Below are 16,545 nucleotides of genomic sequence, written 5' to 3'. Positions count from 1 at the left end.
ATAGCTACTGTTTCGTGACCGTCAGCAGAATATAGACTAGGGAAGCAGACGCACGACGACCATAGAAATGGTGTACGGCTTCATGCCACCAGTTTCCAGCGTAGGGCTGAGCAACTGCATCTGCTGGGGCCCGTTAGCTCAGTTGGTTAGAGCGTCGTGCTAATAACGCGAAGGTCGTGGGTTCGATCCCCCCACGGGCCACTGCTCTTTTACTACTACGAAAAGGCAGCGCCGATTTCAGCTGGCGAGTGTGATGACCAAAAGATCATCACCCTGCGTGGAAGTTGACAGAGGATCCGAACCCGACTCGTCGGGAAGCGCTACATCATTCACTCGGCAATGGCCATAATATCTTGAATACACTGGTTCTCAACCGATAAAGAGAAAATGAAAGAAAATGTCCGATTGCCGATGCGCAACCACTTTGGCCCCTGTCAGTACTTGGGCGGGTGAGCGCATGGGAACACAGGGTACTATTGGCAGTTTTACTTCCTATTTTTGTTTCTCCTTAGTTTTCGGAGCTGCAGCCCGATTCGGTCAGGGAGACGCCACCGTGAAATGAAGGGGGCGTGCTGTGTGTCCATCGCCTAGCCTCACCTCTCTTTACCTCTCTCAGTCGTTTCTCGTGCTTGTCGTTTTGATATAGGCCGATTTGAGAGCGTCAGCTCTCGCGTCAGCCGAGCAAAGTCGAGACACACTAAGGGCTGGTATGCAGCGAGTAGGAGGCCGGAAAAACAATAATTTAAGAGCGCGTGGCAAAAGTACTCATACGCGAAATTAAAAGCCTGCTGCGGTGGCCGGGAATCGAACCCGGATCAACTGCTTGGAAGGCAACTATGCTGACCATTACACCACCACCGCACAAGCGAGCGCCCCGCCTCCGCGCTGTGTCGGCTTCCCGCCTGTCGGCAGCGGCCGAAGGTGATCGTACCTGGCAGGCGCATTTCGAGGTAGGCTAGGGGAGCACATCCAGACGCATTCGGACAGCGTATCCGCGCACATTTCGCATCCTTTGGCAAGAGTCGGCGCCGGCGAGGACCGCGTTCTGGCGGCATTTTTAAGCAGTGCAGTGCAGGATTCAGCGTCTGCAGCATCTTCTCCACAGAATGCTACGGCGCTTGACGGCAGTCCCACTTTCCCTTGAGACATCTGCTCGGGAAGCAGCGTGAAGTTGCCGCTGGCCCCAGCATCGGTGGTTCAGTGGTAGAATGCTCGCCTGCCACGCGGGCGGCCCGGGTTCGATTCCCGGCCGATGCATCATTTTGCTTTTCCCGCGATAATGCTGCCGTGTGGCTTGCGCGCTTGAGATGCACGATCCGCAAGAATATATAGCTGGATTCCCTTGAGAAGAACCGAGAACGCAGCACTCGCCGGTCCCCACTAGGACGCTCGCATGATGTTCTGCAGACTAGCGTCGGCTTGGCCTCACAAGTTGCTGTGTCCAGGTGCCTCCGAGGCACTGAGCTTTAACGACAAGGAGTGCTGCCTATCGTTGCAACAGCTGCAGCAACACCGCAATCAACTGGGCCGGCAGTGCGCGTGTAGCAACAGAACACGTTACCCAGGAAGTACAGTGTCTCTACGTCTAATATTGGGTACGGTATTTACCCAGTTTCCAGGACCAGTGGTGCACCCGTGCCTCGGTAGCGCAGTAGGCAGCGCGTAAGTCTCATAATCTTAAGGTCGTGAGTTCGATCCTCACCCGGGGCATTTAATTTTCTGTGACTGATGGTGGCGCTGTTGCTAGGGCGCCAACGTAGTTCTTGTTTGTTATCCACAACTTTTCAACGCTTCAGCGGGAAAATGTTTACCTCCTGTTATTGCTACTTACAGCTTCCCTTTTCCTCTTCTCCCAGCAGAGCATGAAGCCAAAAGCATTGCTCTGCGGCGTTTGAGGTGCGCGCCTTGCCAGTCAGTCTGTGCAAAGATGCTCGCAAAGAGAGAAGGGCGCCGACGCGGCACTCGACACGAAATGCGACAAGCGACCGTACGAACGGTCGAACGAAACGGCCGCATCCGGTGTGGTCTAGTGGCTAGGATACCTGGCTTTCACCCAGGAGGCCCGGGTTCGATTCCCGGTACCGGAACGGAATTTTTTCCACACGAGTCGTGACAAGTTTGAGCTGTCCGAGCGGCCGTTTCCCGTCCTGCTCGCAATATAGCTACTGTTTCGTGACCGTCAGCAGAATATAGACTAGGGAAGCAGACGCACGACGACCATAGAAATGGTGTACGGCTTCATGCCACCAGTTTCCAGCGTAGGGCTGAGCAACTGCATCTGCTGGGGCCCGTTAGCTCAGTTGGTTAGAGCGTCGTGCTAATAACGCGAAGGTCGTGGGTTCGATCCCCCCACGGGCCACTGCTCTTTTACTACTACGAAAAGGCAGCGCCGATTTCAGCTGGCGAGTGTGATGACCAAAAGATCATCACCCTGCGTGGAAGTTGACAGAGGATCCGAACCCGACTCGTCGGGAAGCGCTACATCATTCACTCGGCAATGGCCATAATATCTTGAATACACTGGTTCTCAACCGATAAAGAGAAAATGAAAGAAAATGTCCGATTGCCGATGCGCAACCACTTTGGCCCCTGTCAGTACTTGGGCGGGTGAGCGCATGGGAACACAGGGTACTATTGGCAGTTTTACTTCCTATTTTTGTTTCTCCTTAGTTTTCGGAGCTGCAGCCCGATTCGGTCAGGGAGACGCCACCGTGAAATGAAGGGGGCGTGCTGTGTGTCCATCGCCTAGCCTCACCTCTCTTTACCTCTCTCAGTCGTTTCTCGTGCTTGTCGTTTTGATATAGGCCGATTTGAGAGCGTCAGCTCTCGCGTCAGCCGAGCAAAGTCGAGACAAGTCGAGACACACTAAGGGCTGGTATGCAGCGAGTAGGAGGCCGGAAAAACAATAATTTAAGAGCGCGTGGCAAAAGTACTCATACGCGAAATTAAAAGCCTGCTGCGGTGGCCGGGAATCGAACCCGGATCAACTGCTTGGAAGGCAACTATGCTGACCATTACACCACCACCGCACAAGCGAGCGCCCCGCCTCCGCGCTGTGTCGGCTTCCCGCCTGTCGGCAGCGGCCGAAGGTGATCGTACCTGGCAGGCGCATTTCGAGGTAGGCTAGGGGAGCACATCCAGACGCATTCGGACAGCGTATCCGCGCACATCGCGCGGAGCAGCGGAGCGGTTGCGGCGTTGTTTACATCGCGGGGCGGCGCTCAGCGAGTGTTTCGAGGTCCACGTGTTCAAGTTTCTTCAACGTGAGTACCATGTCGACAGTTACTAGGGCAAACACTGCGCAGTTTGTGTTCGATAGAAATGCTTTGCGGCCCACCGCTTTTGAAATCCACGAATTTATATTCGAAGATTTGAAAATCCCGGAAGATCTAGTGGACACTTTTCAGTTGGATTTCGCGCAATATTCGCTATTTTTGAAGTTCTTTTCCGGCGACATCTGTGAAAAATTTGTTGAAAAATTTGGCGGAGTGCGTAAATTTAGCCATGTCGATGGCACAGTCAGTGATGTGCAGATTGTGCCCTCGGGTTATGGTGTTAGAACGGTTCGGGTATTTAATGTGCCCCCTGAATGCGGCAATGATTTGATTGCACGTGCTCTCACTCAGTACGGCGTTGTGTTGTCGGTAGTTAACGAAAAGTGGTCTAGTGCGTACCGGTACCAGGTTAATAGTGGAGTACGTAGTGTCCGCATTGACTTGAAGAAACACATTCCATCCTACGTAATGATTGCGGGCTGTAGGGCTCAAGTGACTTATATCGGCCAGCCGCCCACATGCTCAATTTGTCATTCCACTGAGCATTTACGTGTTGATTGTCCGCGTAGACGACCCGTGCAGCTCCCACGTAGTGATGCTGCGGCTACTGGTGGCCACTTTGTGCCACTACTGAGTGAAATAGTAGCGGGCACTGTATCACAACCCCGCCCTGCCGACCCCATTCGTGCTGAGGATGTACCAAGTGAGGTGAATGTTACTGCAGACGCGCCACAGGATCGAATGGAGGACGCTCCCATTTTGTCTTCGGCTGTGGTAGAATCGGATTCAGTTGCTAAGGAGGTCCCAGATGTTTCGGATCATACACCGGTTGCTATTTCGGAAGAGATGGACACCTCCTTACCACCGCCTCCGCCGCCTGAAGAGGTTCCCCTGGCACCGAGGAAAGGGCGTACAAAGAAAAATAAAAATAAGGGTACTAGGAGTCAGCAGTCAGATGATTTACCGCGCACCCCCGTATCAGAGAGTGGCAGTGAGAGTGAAGTTCAGACATCGTGCCCCCCTGCCTCTGACAGCTCTGCGCGCCAGGAGCGTATAAGGGAACAAACAGCACATCTCAAGGTGTTCTTAAATACGGCACGCGAACAGGGTGCGCATGCTGCGAAGCGCAAAAGCGAGCAAAGTAGCGAGCAGCTGCCGCAGCGCACGCGCAGGCATTCGGCGACGTCGGCCGCCGGTACAGCAACAACACAGGCGGACGAGGCCACGTACACAGACACCGCTGGTGGTCGCGCCCAACCGACCGACCGACCAACGGAGACGCCCTGGTGGAAGCAGGAGGAGGACGACCCTGGATCCCATTAGCGGCTTTCGGCGGACCTGCTGTAATTCGTGCCCCGTTTACCTGCGACGTTATGTTACGCTGTTCCTGTACGCTGACAGTAATTTTCTGCACAGTATTGTCCACGAGTTACGTAATGGGTTGCAGTGCTTCTTGACAGTTTTATTGGTGTGCTTAAGACGCTGCATCTGCGTCTTCCGTTTCTCATTTTTCTTGCTAATGCTTGAGTGTCTGTGTTTTAAATGGCCGCTGCTCGTCAACATCTAAAGATCTTCTCAGTTTTATCACTCAATGTAAATCGCATCATAGCTGCGCATAAAATAGCAAGTTTTATAGACTTTTTAACTTTGGGAGGCTATGACGTTGCATTGCTCCAAGAAGTTACTGTTAAGCGCTTCAATAACGTCCCTGGTTATGATGTCATCTATAACATTAACGTTGAAGGTACTTGTGGCACCGCTGTTCTTTATAAAACTGTATTGCAACCAACTAACGTTCAATTTTTACCGAATGGCCGCTTACTTACGTGTACGATCCAGGATGTCACATTTATTAATATATACGCGCCGAGTGGCACTGATCATAAACGTGCACGTTCTGTTTTTTTTAATCAAGATGTGGTTCCGTTTTTTGCGTCGACCCGCAATGTCGTAGTTGGCGGCGATTTTAACTGTGTTACTGCCGCAGCCGATCAATTTCCCACGGCTACCATGTGCCCGGAACTTTCCCAACTAATTGTGACAAATGACTTGATCGATGTTTGGCGTCATTTTCATCCTACCACGACGCAATACACACATTTTTATGCGAACGGTGCCAGCAGAATTGATCGCATTTATGTGTCGCGGCCGCTTCAAACCTATCTTCATAGGGTTGCGGTACATCCCGTCGCTTTTAGCGATCACTGCGGGGTTGTGTGTGACGTGCAATTACTGGCACATAGGCAGGCACCACCTTCCCGTGTTTGGAAACTCAATACCCGTCATCTCTCTGACGCCGGTTTACGTTGCGAGATTCAGAACGTGTGGCAGTTTTGTTCTGAAAAACGGGGAAGCTATGCCTCGGTCTTACAATGGTGGGTCGACCTAGCCAAACCGCAGTTGCGCAGTGTTGCGATGCGGTATGCAAGGGAGGCGTCATTTTGGGAGAGGCGCACCATTGCCTTTTATCAGCAGTGCCTCCAGGATGCGCTTGATGCGCCCGTGGCGCCAGATCAAAACTTACGCGCACGTTTGAATAGAATTAAAAGCAAGATACTCCAGCATCACCTCCACAAGGCACAAGGTGTTCTGATCAGGAGCCGACCGCAGTGTGAGACCATTGACGAAGTGCCAACGCTTTACCACTTGGCACGCGAGAAACGGTTGGCGCGGAGGAAAGACATTACCACCCTCATCACGGACACTGGTGCTCGTCTCACGGCGAAGCATGAGATCGTTCCCCACGTCACCGACCACTTTAAGAGATTGTTCGGACGGACAGCTGCCGATGATGTCGCACGTTCCTTTCTGTTAGATGAATTGGATACTGTCATCTCCGAATCTGACCGTCAGTCACTGGATGAGATGTTGTCACGGGACGATGTGAAAGACGTGTTGCGTTCGTGTCGTCGAGGGAAGTCTCCAGGTCCAGATGGCCTTCCCATCGAATTTTACCTGGCTTATTGGGATATTTTCGGTGAGACATTGACGATCATGATCAATGAAATTGTTCGTGGTGCTGCTGTCCCTTCGAAGTTCGTTGCAGGGCGTATTATATTACTTCCGAAGACACCGACAGCATGCCGTGTTGAGGCATTACGCCCTATCACACTTTTAAATGCAGACTATAAACTGGCGGCACGATGCCTCGCAACGAAACTCAGTGTGGTCATGGACAAGATAATCAGTCCCTTTCAGTCGTGTGGTGTGCAACGCCGTAGCATTTTTCACGCTGCGGCTTCATACCGAGACGTGGTCGCGTACGCAGCCATTAATGACCTGTCCGCTGGCATTCTCTCCATCGACTTTGCCAATGCATTCGACCGTATCGGGCACGATTATCTTCTGTCCGTCATGACAAAACTGGGGTTCGGCGGCCACTTTCTCGATGCTATCCGGAATCTTTTATCGTCGGCGACGTCCGTAATTGTCATCAATGGTTGGCAGTCGCCGCCCATTCCTATTACAAGATCCGTCAGACAGGGCTGTCCTTTATCAATGCTCCTATTTGTCATTGCGCTCGACCCGTTTTTGCGCGCAGTCGGTCGAATCATTGAAGGTGTCCAGGTCTGTCACGTCTCTCTCAAATGTGCTGCCTATGCTGACGACGTGGGACTTTTCCTGGGGCGGGCGCATGACTTGGACAGAGTTCGCGATGTTCTGACATTGTACGAACGTGCCTCTGGCGCCGTTCTGAATACGCGGAAAACTGTATTGGTACCACTGGGTCGTCGGGGACTGTCTGCTGAACGGGACTGGTTCCGTGTTGTGCGCACCCACAAAATTTTAGGACTCGACATTGTAGCGTGCCCACAAAAAATGCAAGTTTTAAACTGGAGGCGCATTCTTGGCACTGTGAAGACCCTATGTCGCAGCCACTCAGGTCGCCGACTCAACTTACATCAACGTGTGGCCGTCATTAACACATTCATTTTATCGAACGCGTGGTACATCGCCCAACTGCTTAGTGTTCCGAAGCCGATCGGGAGGGCGATTTCGCAGGCAGTCTACTGGCTCCTGTGGCGGCATGAAATTTTTAAAGTCAAGGCTTCGACCTGTGTCATCGACAGGCAGCTGGGCGGCCTCGGTTTCACCGACGTTCCACGCAAATGCGGCGCGCTGCTCGTCCACCGGACAGCCACCCTGCAGTCCGACAATCCGGCAGGAAGCACCGCGGCACTCCTGGAGCTCTACCGCCCACGCTCTGAAGCGGCGCCCGTCTCTCTCGCGGCCATCCCGTATAAGATGTCCTACATACGGGAGTACTTTTTAACGAGGAGCTACGCTCTGTCAACGGCTACCGACAGACACAGGACCGCCCGCGGACTCTACGTTGCCCTGACTGGACAACCTCCGCGTCATAAACTGGTGTTCCGGAACCCTACAGTGGAATGGGTGAACGTGTGGGCAAACATCAACAACCCGGTGTTGCCGTCGGACGTGAGTGCGCTCTGGTTTAAGATCGTCAACAACACCCTAGCGACGAACCAGCGGCTTGCCGACATTCATCTCCTTCCCTCTGCCAACTGTGGTAGATGTGGTGCTGTGGACACACGGGAACATCGTTTTGAGTGTGCATCGGTGTCGACGGTATGGCGGCTGTGTCAACGAATGGTCGCCCACATTAATAGAACGCCTCCTCACCTTGTGACTGTTCGTCGTGTGATAGTGCCTAACTTCAAAGCTTTCCCGCGGACGAAAAATAACGCCACTGTCTGGATCTTAGGGCATACGATTTATGCCCTTATCGATATGGCCGTCACTGATACTGTGATTTACCTGGATTATTTGTGGGCCCAGTATATGACACTGAAGGATTGCGTTCAATTTCGCGAACTGTTTGCGAATTTTTTGAAGGCGGCCTTGGATTACGGCTATGAAATGGAACTGCGGCAAACACCTTGAACTGAGATTTACTGAGCTGACGCGTTCTATTTTTAATTTCTTTTTCCTTCTTTTATTTGTTTTATTTGCGTTATGGTTGGTGACTTGTGCCACACCCACACTACGGGTCGTTCTGGTTTTATCTCCAAGGGAGGAATGTCCTTTTACTTTTGAGGAATTTTATTTTGTTCACAAGACTTCATGGGTATTTTAGAAGATACAGCCTGTTTGTGTGGAACATTCATAGTTGCAGGAGTGTTTTTTTCCAATCTCTTAAATTCTGTTCCCGGACTGTCGCGATTTCATTTTATTACTTTCCTGTGATTTCTGTTTCTTTCGTGTGATCCACACATCGACATAAACTCTCATGTTGTGCTGTTGTGCTGCGTTGACACCTGTTTTGTAACAACTCTCTGCTACATCGGAGTGACTGACGTTAGTCAGGAGGGACAATATATTTTTCTTGTCAGCGGAATATGAGTTTAGTTGAACTACGAGCAGAAGAGTTGAACCAGCGGAGGAAAGAAGACCGCCCACGAATTCCGCGATAAAATTTTTCTTAGTTCTCCATTTTTCTGTGGAAGAAGACACCACACCATCTGAGCAGAAGATGATTTTGTTTTAAGTTATACCACTGTTCCACGAAGTTCGACAGTCCAGCAAATATAGCGATGAAGCTCGCCGAAGAAGGCATATTTTGGTGAGAGTAAGGAGGGCTATAAGGGGAGATGGGAGGCCCAAATTAAAAAATAAAAAAAAAAAAAACAAAAAAAAAAACAAAAAAAAAAAAAAAAAAAAAAAAAAAAAAAAAAGAAAAAAAAAAAAAAAAAAAAAAAGTGGTAGAATGCTCGCCTGCCACGCGGGCGGCCCGGGTTCGATTCCCGGCCGATGCATCATTTTGCTTTTCCCGCGATAATGCTGCCGTGTGGCTTGCGCGCTTGAGATGCACGATCCGCAAGAATATATAGCTGGATTCCCTTGAGAAGAACCGAGAACGCAGCACTCGCCGGTCCCCACTAGGACGCTCGCATGATGTTCTGCAGACTAGCGTCGGCTTGGCCTCACAAGTTGCTGTGTCCAGGTGCCTCCGAGGCACTGAGCTTTAACGACAAGGAGTGCTGCCTATCGTTGCAACAGCTGCAGCAACACCGCAATCAACTGGGCCGGCAGTGCGCGTGTAGCAACAGAACACGTTACCCAGGAAGTACAGTGTCTCTACGTCTAATATTGGGTACGGTATTTACCCAGTTTCCAGGACCAGTGGTGCACCCGTGCCTCGGTAGCGCAGTAGGCAGCGCGTAAGTCTCATAATCTTAAGGTCGTGAGTTCGATCCTCACCCGGGGCATTTAATTTTCTGTGACTGATGGTGGCGCTGTTGCTAGGGCGCCAACGTAGTTCTTGTTTGTTATCCACAACTTTTCAACGCTTCAGCGGGAAAATGTTTACCTCCTGTTATTGCTACTTACAGCTTCCCTTTTCCTCTTCTCCCAGCAGAGCATGAAGCCAAAAGCATTGCTCTGCGGCGTTTGAGGTGCGCGCCTTGCCAGTCAGTCTGTGCAAAGATGCTCGCAAAGAGAGAAGGGCGCCGACGCGGCACTCGACACGAAATGCGACAAGCGACCGTACGAACGGTCGAACGAAACGGCCGCATCCGGTGTGGTCTAGTGGCTAGGATACCTGGCTTTCACCCAGGAGGCCCGGGTTCGATTCCCGGTACCGGAACGGAATTTTTTCCACACGAGTCGTGACAAGTTTGAGCTGTCCGAGCGGCCGTTTCCCGTCCTGCTCGCAATATAGCTACTGTTTCGTGACCGTCAGCAGAATATAGACTAGGGAAGCAGACGCACGACGACCATAGAAATGGTGTACGGCTTCATGCCACCAGTTTCCAGCGTAGGGCTGAGCAACTGCATCTGCTGGGGCCCGTTAGCTCAGTTGGTTAGAGCGTCGTGCTAATAACGCGAAGGTCGTGGGTTCGATCCCCCCACGGGCCACTGCTCTTTTACTACTACGAAAAGGCAGCGCCGATTTCAGCTGGCGAGTGTGATGACCAAAAGATCATCACCCTGCGTGGAAGTTGACAGAGGATCCGAACCCGACTCGTCGGGAAGCGCTACATCATTCACTCGGCAATGGCCATAATATCTTGAATACACTGGTTCTCAACCGATAAAGAGAAAATGAAAGAAAATGTCCGATTGCCGATGCGCAACCACTTTGGCCCCTGTCAGTACTTGGGCGGGTGAGCGCATGGGAACACAGGGTACTATTGGCAGTTTTACTTCCTATTTTTGTTTCTCCTTAGTTTTCGGAGCTGCAGCCCGATTCGGTCAGGGAGACGCCACCGTGAAATGAAGGGGGCGTGCTGTGTGTCCATCGCCTAGCCTCACCTCTCTTTACCTCTCTCAGTCGTTTCTCGTGCTTGTCGTTTTGATATAGGCCGATTTGAGAGCGTCAGCTCTCGCGTCAGCCGAGCAAAGTCGAGACAAGTCGAGACACACTAAGGGCTGGTATGCAGCGAGTAGGAGGCCGGAAAAACAATAATTTAAGAGCGCGTGGCAAAAGTACTCATACGCGAAATTAAAAGCCTGCTGCGGTGGCCGGGAATCGAACCCGGATCAACTGCTTGGAAGGCAACTATGCTGACCATTACACCACCACCGCACAAGCGAGCGCCCCGCCTCCGCGCTGTGTCGGCTTCCCGCCTGTCGGCAGCGGCCGAAGGTGATCGTACCTGGCAGGCGCATTTCGAGGTAGGCTAGGGGAGCACATCCAGACGCATTCGGACAGCGTATCCGCGCACATTTCGCATCCTTTGGCAAGAGTCGGCGCCGGCGAGGACCGCGTTCTGGCGGCATTTTTAAGCAGTGCAGTGCAGGATTCAGCGTCTGCAGCATCTTCTCCACAGAATGCTACGGCGCTTGACGGCAGTCCCACTTTCCCTTGAGACATCTGCTCGGGAAGCAGCGTGAAGTTGCCGCTGGCCCCAGCATCGGTGGTTCAGTGGTAGAATGCTCGCCTGCCACGCGGGCGGCCCGGGTTCGATTCCCGGCCGATGCATCATTTTGCTTTTCCCGCGATAATGCTGCCGTGTGGCTTGCGCGCTTGAGATGCACGATCCGCAAGAATATATAGCTGGATTCCCTTGAGAAGAACCGAGAACGCAGCACTCGCCGGTCCCCACTAGGACGCTCGCATGATGTTCTGCAGACTAGCGTCGGCTTGGCCTCACAAGTTGCTGTGTCCAGGTGCCTCCGAGGCACTGAGCTTTAACGACAAGGAGTGCTGCCTATCGTTGCAACAGCTGCAGCAACACCGCAATCAACTGGGCCGGCAGTGCGCGTGTAGCAACAGAACACGTTACCCAGGAAGTACAGTGTCTCTACGTCTAATATTGGGTACGGTATTTACCCAGTTTCCAGGACCAGTGGTGCACCCGTGCCTCGGTAGCGCAGTAGGCAGCGCGTAAGTCTCATAATCTTAAGGTCGTGAGTTCGATCCTCACCCGGGGCATTTAATTTTCTGTGACTGATGGTGGCGCTGTTGCTAGGGCGCCAACGTAGTTCTTGTTTGTTATCCACAACTTTTCAACGCTTCAGCGGGAAAATGTTTACCTCCTGTTATTGCTACTTACAGCTTCCCTTTTCCTCTTCTCCCAGCAGAGCATGAAGCCAAAAGCATTGCTCTGCGGCGTTTGAGGTGCGCGCCTTGCCAGTCAGTCTGTGCAAAGATGCTCGCAAAGAGAGAAGGGCGCCGACGCGGCACTCGACACGAAATGCGACAAGCGACCGTACGAACGGTCGAACGAAACGGCCGCATCCGGTGTGGTCTAGTGGATAGGATACCTGGCTTTCACCCAGGAGGCCCGGGTTCGATTCCCGGTACCGGAACGGAATTTTTTCCACACGAGTCGTGACAAGTTTGAGCTGTCCGAGCGGCCGTTTCCCGTCCTGCTCGCAATATAGCTACTGTTTCGTGACCGTCAGCAGAATATAGACTAGGGAAGCAGACGCACGACGACCATAGAAATGGTGTACGGCTTCATGCCACCAGTTTCCAGCGTAGGGCTGAGCAACTGCATCTGCTGGGGCCCGTTAGCTCAGTTGGTTAGAGCGTCGTGCTAATAACGCGAAGGTCGTGGGTTCGATCCCCCCACGGGCCACTGCTCTTTTACTACTACGAAAAGGCAGCGCCGATTTCAGCTGGCGAGTGTGATGACCAAAAGATCATCACCCTGCGTGGAAGTTGACAGAGGATCCGAACCCGACTCGTCGGGAAGCGCTACATCATTCACTCGGCAATGGCCATAATATCTTGAATACACTGGTTCTCAACCGATAAAGAGAAAATGAAAGAAAATGTCCGATTGCCGATGCGCAACCACTTTGGCCCCTGTCAGTACTTGGGCGGGTGAGCGCATGGGAACACAGGGTACTATTGGCAGTTTTACTTCCTATTTTTGTTTCTCCTTAGTTTTCGGAGCTGCAGCCCGATTCGGTCAGGGAGACGCCACCGTGAAATGAAGGGGGCGTGCTGTGTGTCCATCGCCTAGCCTCACCTCTCTTTACCTCTCTCAGTCGTTTCTCGTGCTTGTCGTTTTGATATAGGCCGATTTGAGAGCGTCAGCTCTCGCGTCAGCCGAGCAAAGTCGAGACAAGTCGAGACACACTAAGGGCTGGTATGCAGCGAGTAGGAGGCCGGAAAAACAATAATTTAAGAGCGCGTGGCAAAAGTACTCATACGCGAAATTAAAAGCCTGCTGCGGTGGCCGGGAATCGAACCCGGATCAACTGCTTGGAAGGCAACTATGCTGACCATTACACCACCACCGCACAAGCGAGCGCCCCGCCTCCGCGCTGTGTCGGCTTCCCGCCTGTCGGCAGCGGCCGAAGGTGATCGTACCTGGCAGGCGCATTTCGAGGTAGGCTAGGGGAGCACATCCAGACGCATTCGGACAGCGTATCCGCGCACATTTCGCATCCTTTGGCAAGAGTCGGCGCCGGCGAGGACCGCGTTCTGGCGGCATTTTTAAGCAGTGCAGTGCAGGATTCAGCGTCTGCAGCATCTTCTCCACAGAATGCTACGGCGCTTGACGGCAGTCCCACTTTCCCTTGAGACATCTGCTCGGGAAGCAGCGTGAAGTTGCCGCTGGCCCCAGCATCGGTGGTTCAGTGGTAGAATGCTCGCCTGCCACGCGGGCGGCCCGGGTTCGATTCCCGGCCGATGCATCATTTTGCTTTTCCCGCGATAATGCTGCCGTGTGGCTTGCGCGCTTGAGATGCACGATCCGCAAGAATATATAGCTGGATTCCCTTGAGAAGAACCGAGAACGCAGCACTCGCCGGTCCCCACTAGGACGCTCGCATGATGTTCTGCAGACTAGCGTCGGCTTGGCCTCACAAGTTGCTGTGTCCAGGTGCCTCCGAGGCACTGAGCTTTAACGACAAGGAGTGCTGCCTATCGTTGCAACAGCTGCAGCAACACCGCAATCAACTGGGCCGGCAGTGCGCGTGTAGCAACAGAACACGTTACCCAGGAAGTACAGTGTCTCTACGTCTAATATTGGGTACGGTATTTACCCAGTTTCCAGGACCAGTGGTGCACCCGTGCCTCGGTAGCGCAGTAGGCAGCGCGTAAGTCTCATAATCTTAAGGTCGTGAGTTCGATCCTCACCCGGGGCATTTAATTTTCTGTGACTGATGGTGGCGCTGTTGCTAGGGCGCCAACGTAGTTCTTGTTTGTTATCCACAACTTTTCAACGCTTCAGCGGGAAAATGTTTACCTCCTGTTATTGCTACTTACAGCTTCCCTTTTCCTCTTCTCCCAGCAGAGCATGAAGCCAAAAGCATTGCTCTGCGGCGTTTGAGGTGCGCGCCTTGCCAGTCAGTCTGTGCAAAGATGCTCGCAAAGAGAGAAGGGCGCCGACGCGGCACTCGACACGAAATGCGACAAGCGACCGTACGAACGGTCGAACGAAACGGCCGCATCCGGTGTGGTCTAGTGGCTAGGATACCTGGCTTTCACCCAGGAGGCCCGGGTTCGATTCCCGGTACCGGAACGGAATTTTTTCCACACGAGTCGTGACAAGTTTGAGCTGTCCGAGCGGCCGTTTCCCGTCCTGCTCGCAATATAGCTACTGTTTCGTGACCGTCAGCAGAATATAGACTAGGGAAGCAGACGCACGACGACCATAGAAATGGTGTACGGCTTCATGCCACCAGTTTCCAGCGTAGGGCTGAGCAACTGCATCTGCTGGGGCCCGTTAGCTCAGTTGGTTAGAGCGTCGTGCTAATAACGCGAAGGTCGTGGGTTCGATCCCCCCACGGGCCACTGCTCTTTTACTACTACGAAAAGGCAGCGCCGATTTCAGCTGGCGAGTGTGATGACCAAAAGATCATCACCCTGCGTGGAAGTTGACAGAGGATCCGAACCCGACTCGTCGGGAAGCGCTACATCATTCACTCGGCAATGGCCATAATATCTTGAATACACTGGTTCTCAACCGATAAAGAGAAAATGAAAGAAAATGTCCGATTGCCGATGCGCAACCACTTTGGCCCCTGTCAGTACTTGGGCGGGTGAGCGCATGGGAACACAGGGTACTATTGGCAGTTTTACTTCCTATTTTTGTTTCTCCTTAGTTTTCGGAGCTGCAGCCCGATTCGGTCAGGGAGACGCCACCGTGAAATGAAGGGGGCGTGCTGTGTGTCCATCGCCTAGCCTCACCTCTCTTTACCTCTCTCAGTCGTTTCTCGTGCTTGTCGTTTTGATATAGGCCGATTTGAGAGCGTCAGCTCTCGCGTCAGCCGAGCAAAGTCGAGACAAGTCGAGACACACTAAGGGCTGGTATGCAGCGAGTAGGAGGCCGGAAAAACAATAATTTAAGAGCGCGTGGCAAAAGTACTCATACGCGAAATTAAAAGCCTGCTGCGGTGGCCGGGAATCGAACCCGGATCAACTGCTTGGAAGGCAACTATGCTGACCATTACACCACCACCGCACAAGCGAGCGCCCCGCCTCCGCGCTGTGTCGGCTTCCCGCCTGTCGGCAGCGGCCGAAGGTGATCGTACCTGGCAGGCGCATTTCGAGGTAGGCTAGGGGAGCACATCCAGACGCATTCGGACAGCGTATCCGCGCACATTTCGCATCCTTTGGCAAGAGTCGGCGCCGGCGAGGACCGCGTTCTGGCGGCATTTTTAAGCAGTGCAGTGCAGGATTCAGCGTCTGCAGCATCTTCTCCACAGAATGCTACGGCGCTTGACGGCAGTCCCACTTTCCCTTGAGACATCTGCTCGGGAAGCAGCGTGAAGTTGCCGCTGGCCCCAGCATCGGTGGTTCAGTGGTAGAATGCTCGCCTGCCACGCGGGCGGCCCGGGTTCGATTCCCGGCCGATGCATCATTTTGCTTTTCCCGCGATAATGCTGCCGTGTGGCTTGCGCGCTTGAGATGCACGATCCGCAAGAATATATAGCTGGATTCCCTTGAGAAGAACCGAGAACGCAGCACTCGCCGGTCCCCACTAGGACGCTCGCATGATGTTCTGCAGACTAGCGTCGGCTTGGCCTCACAAGTTGCTGTGTCCAGGTGCCTCCGAGGCACTGAGCTTTAACGACAAGGAGTGCTGCCTATCGTTGCAACAGCTGCAGCAACACCGCAATCAACTGGGCCGGCAGTGCGCGTGTAGCAACAGAACACGTTACCCAGGAAGTACAGTGTCTCTACGTCTAATATTGGGTACGGTATTTACCCAGTTTCCAGGACCAGTGGTGCACCCGTGCCTCGGTAGCGCAGTAGGCAGCGCGTAAGTCTCATAATCTTAAGGTCGTGAGTTCGATCCTCACCCGGGGCATTTAATTTTCTGTGACTGATGGTGGCGCTGTTGCTAGGGCGCCAACGTAGTTCTTGTTTGTTATCCACAACTTTTCAACGCTTCAGCGGGAAAATGTTTACCTCCTGTTATTGCTACTTACAGCTTCCCTTTTCCTCTTCTCCCAGCAGAGCATGAAGCCAAAAGCATTGCTCTGCGGCGTTTGAGGTGCGCGCCTTGCCAGTCAGTCTGTGCAAAGATGCTCGCAAAGAGAGAAGGGCGCCGACGCGGCACTCGACACGAAATGCGACAAGCGACCGTACGAACGGTCGAACGAAACGGCCGCATCCGGTGTGGTCTAGTGGCTAGGATACCTGGCTTTCACCCAGGAGGCCCGGGTTCGATTCCCGGTACCGGAACGGAATTTTTTCCACACGAGTCGTGACAAGTTTGAGCTGTCCGAGCGGCCGTTTCCCGTCCTGCTCGCAATATAGCTACTGTTTCGTGACCGTCAGCAGAATATAGACTAGGGAAGCAGACGCACGACGACCATAGAAATGGTGTACGGCTTCATGCCA

General features: G+C 53.0%; 24 non-coding genes across 24 annotated transcripts; 19 read left to right on the top strand and 5 right to left on the bottom strand.

Moving 5' to 3' along the window:
• Positions 1 to 127: 127 nt before the first annotated feature.
• Trnai-aau lies at positions 128 to 201 on the top strand. The gene has a single exon. It is a non-coding gene; the product is annotated as a tRNA-Ile (tRNA).
• Positions 202 to 789: 588 nt separating this feature from the next.
• Positions 790 to 861, bottom strand: Trnag-ucc. The gene has a single exon. It is a non-coding gene; the product is annotated as a tRNA-Gly (tRNA).
• A 325-nt stretch (positions 862 to 1,186) lies between these two features.
• Positions 1,187 to 1,257, top strand: Trnag-gcc. Its single transcript has one exon. It is a non-coding gene; the product is annotated as a tRNA-Gly (tRNA).
• Positions 1,258 to 1,637: 380 nt separating this feature from the next.
• Positions 1,638 to 1,710, top strand: Trnam-cau. The gene has a single exon. It is a non-coding gene; the product is annotated as a tRNA-Met (tRNA).
• Positions 1,711 to 2,015: 305 nt separating this feature from the next.
• Positions 2,016 to 2,087, top strand: Trnae-uuc. The gene has a single exon. It is a non-coding gene; the product is annotated as a tRNA-Glu (tRNA).
• Positions 2,088 to 2,285: 198 nt separating this feature from the next.
• Trnai-aau lies at positions 2,286 to 2,359 on the top strand. Its single transcript has one exon. It is a non-coding gene; the product is annotated as a tRNA-Ile (tRNA).
• A 598-nt stretch (positions 2,360 to 2,957) lies between these two features.
• Positions 2,958 to 3,029, bottom strand: Trnag-ucc. The gene has a single exon. It is a non-coding gene; the product is annotated as a tRNA-Gly (tRNA).
• A 6,403-nt stretch (positions 3,030 to 9,432) lies between these two features.
• Positions 9,433 to 9,505, top strand: Trnam-cau. The gene has a single exon. It is a non-coding gene; the product is annotated as a tRNA-Met (tRNA).
• A 305-nt stretch (positions 9,506 to 9,810) lies between these two features.
• Positions 9,811 to 9,882, top strand: Trnae-uuc. Its single transcript has one exon. It is a non-coding gene; the product is annotated as a tRNA-Glu (tRNA).
• A 198-nt stretch (positions 9,883 to 10,080) lies between these two features.
• Trnai-aau lies at positions 10,081 to 10,154 on the top strand. Its single transcript has one exon. It is a non-coding gene; the product is annotated as a tRNA-Ile (tRNA).
• Positions 10,155 to 10,752: 598 nt separating this feature from the next.
• Positions 10,753 to 10,824, bottom strand: Trnag-ucc. Its single transcript has one exon. It is a non-coding gene; the product is annotated as a tRNA-Gly (tRNA).
• A 325-nt stretch (positions 10,825 to 11,149) lies between these two features.
• On the top strand, positions 11,150 to 11,220 carry Trnag-gcc. The gene has a single exon. It is a non-coding gene; the product is annotated as a tRNA-Gly (tRNA).
• A 380-nt stretch (positions 11,221 to 11,600) lies between these two features.
• Positions 11,601 to 11,673, top strand: Trnam-cau. Its single transcript has one exon. It is a non-coding gene; the product is annotated as a tRNA-Met (tRNA).
• A 305-nt stretch (positions 11,674 to 11,978) lies between these two features.
• Trnae-uuc lies at positions 11,979 to 12,050 on the top strand. Its single transcript has one exon. It is a non-coding gene; the product is annotated as a tRNA-Glu (tRNA).
• A 198-nt stretch (positions 12,051 to 12,248) lies between these two features.
• Trnai-aau lies at positions 12,249 to 12,322 on the top strand. The gene has a single exon. It is a non-coding gene; the product is annotated as a tRNA-Ile (tRNA).
• Positions 12,323 to 12,920: 598 nt separating this feature from the next.
• Positions 12,921 to 12,992, bottom strand: Trnag-ucc. Its single transcript has one exon. It is a non-coding gene; the product is annotated as a tRNA-Gly (tRNA).
• A 325-nt stretch (positions 12,993 to 13,317) lies between these two features.
• Positions 13,318 to 13,388, top strand: Trnag-gcc. The gene has a single exon. It is a non-coding gene; the product is annotated as a tRNA-Gly (tRNA).
• Positions 13,389 to 13,768: 380 nt separating this feature from the next.
• Positions 13,769 to 13,841, top strand: Trnam-cau. Its single transcript has one exon. It is a non-coding gene; the product is annotated as a tRNA-Met (tRNA).
• A 305-nt stretch (positions 13,842 to 14,146) lies between these two features.
• Trnae-uuc lies at positions 14,147 to 14,218 on the top strand. The gene has a single exon. It is a non-coding gene; the product is annotated as a tRNA-Glu (tRNA).
• A 198-nt stretch (positions 14,219 to 14,416) lies between these two features.
• On the top strand, positions 14,417 to 14,490 carry Trnai-aau. The gene has a single exon. It is a non-coding gene; the product is annotated as a tRNA-Ile (tRNA).
• A 598-nt stretch (positions 14,491 to 15,088) lies between these two features.
• On the bottom strand, positions 15,089 to 15,160 carry Trnag-ucc. The gene has a single exon. It is a non-coding gene; the product is annotated as a tRNA-Gly (tRNA).
• Positions 15,161 to 15,485: 325 nt separating this feature from the next.
• Trnag-gcc lies at positions 15,486 to 15,556 on the top strand. Its single transcript has one exon. It is a non-coding gene; the product is annotated as a tRNA-Gly (tRNA).
• A 380-nt stretch (positions 15,557 to 15,936) lies between these two features.
• Positions 15,937 to 16,009, top strand: Trnam-cau. The gene has a single exon. It is a non-coding gene; the product is annotated as a tRNA-Met (tRNA).
• A 305-nt stretch (positions 16,010 to 16,314) lies between these two features.
• On the top strand, positions 16,315 to 16,386 carry Trnae-uuc. The gene has a single exon. It is a non-coding gene; the product is annotated as a tRNA-Glu (tRNA).
• Positions 16,387 to 16,545: the final 159 nt, after the last annotated feature.

The sequence above is a fragment of the Schistocerca piceifrons genome, unplaced genomic scaffold, assembly GCF_021461385.2.
Source record: "Schistocerca piceifrons isolate TAMUIC-IGC-003096 unplaced genomic scaffold, iqSchPice1.1 HiC_scaffold_2124, whole genome shotgun sequence".
NCBI classification, from domain to species: Eukaryota; Metazoa; Arthropoda; class Insecta; order Orthoptera; family Acrididae; genus Schistocerca; species Schistocerca piceifrons.
Note: the sequence above shows the minus strand (reverse complement) of the source record. Positions and strands in the feature narration are given on the sequence as shown.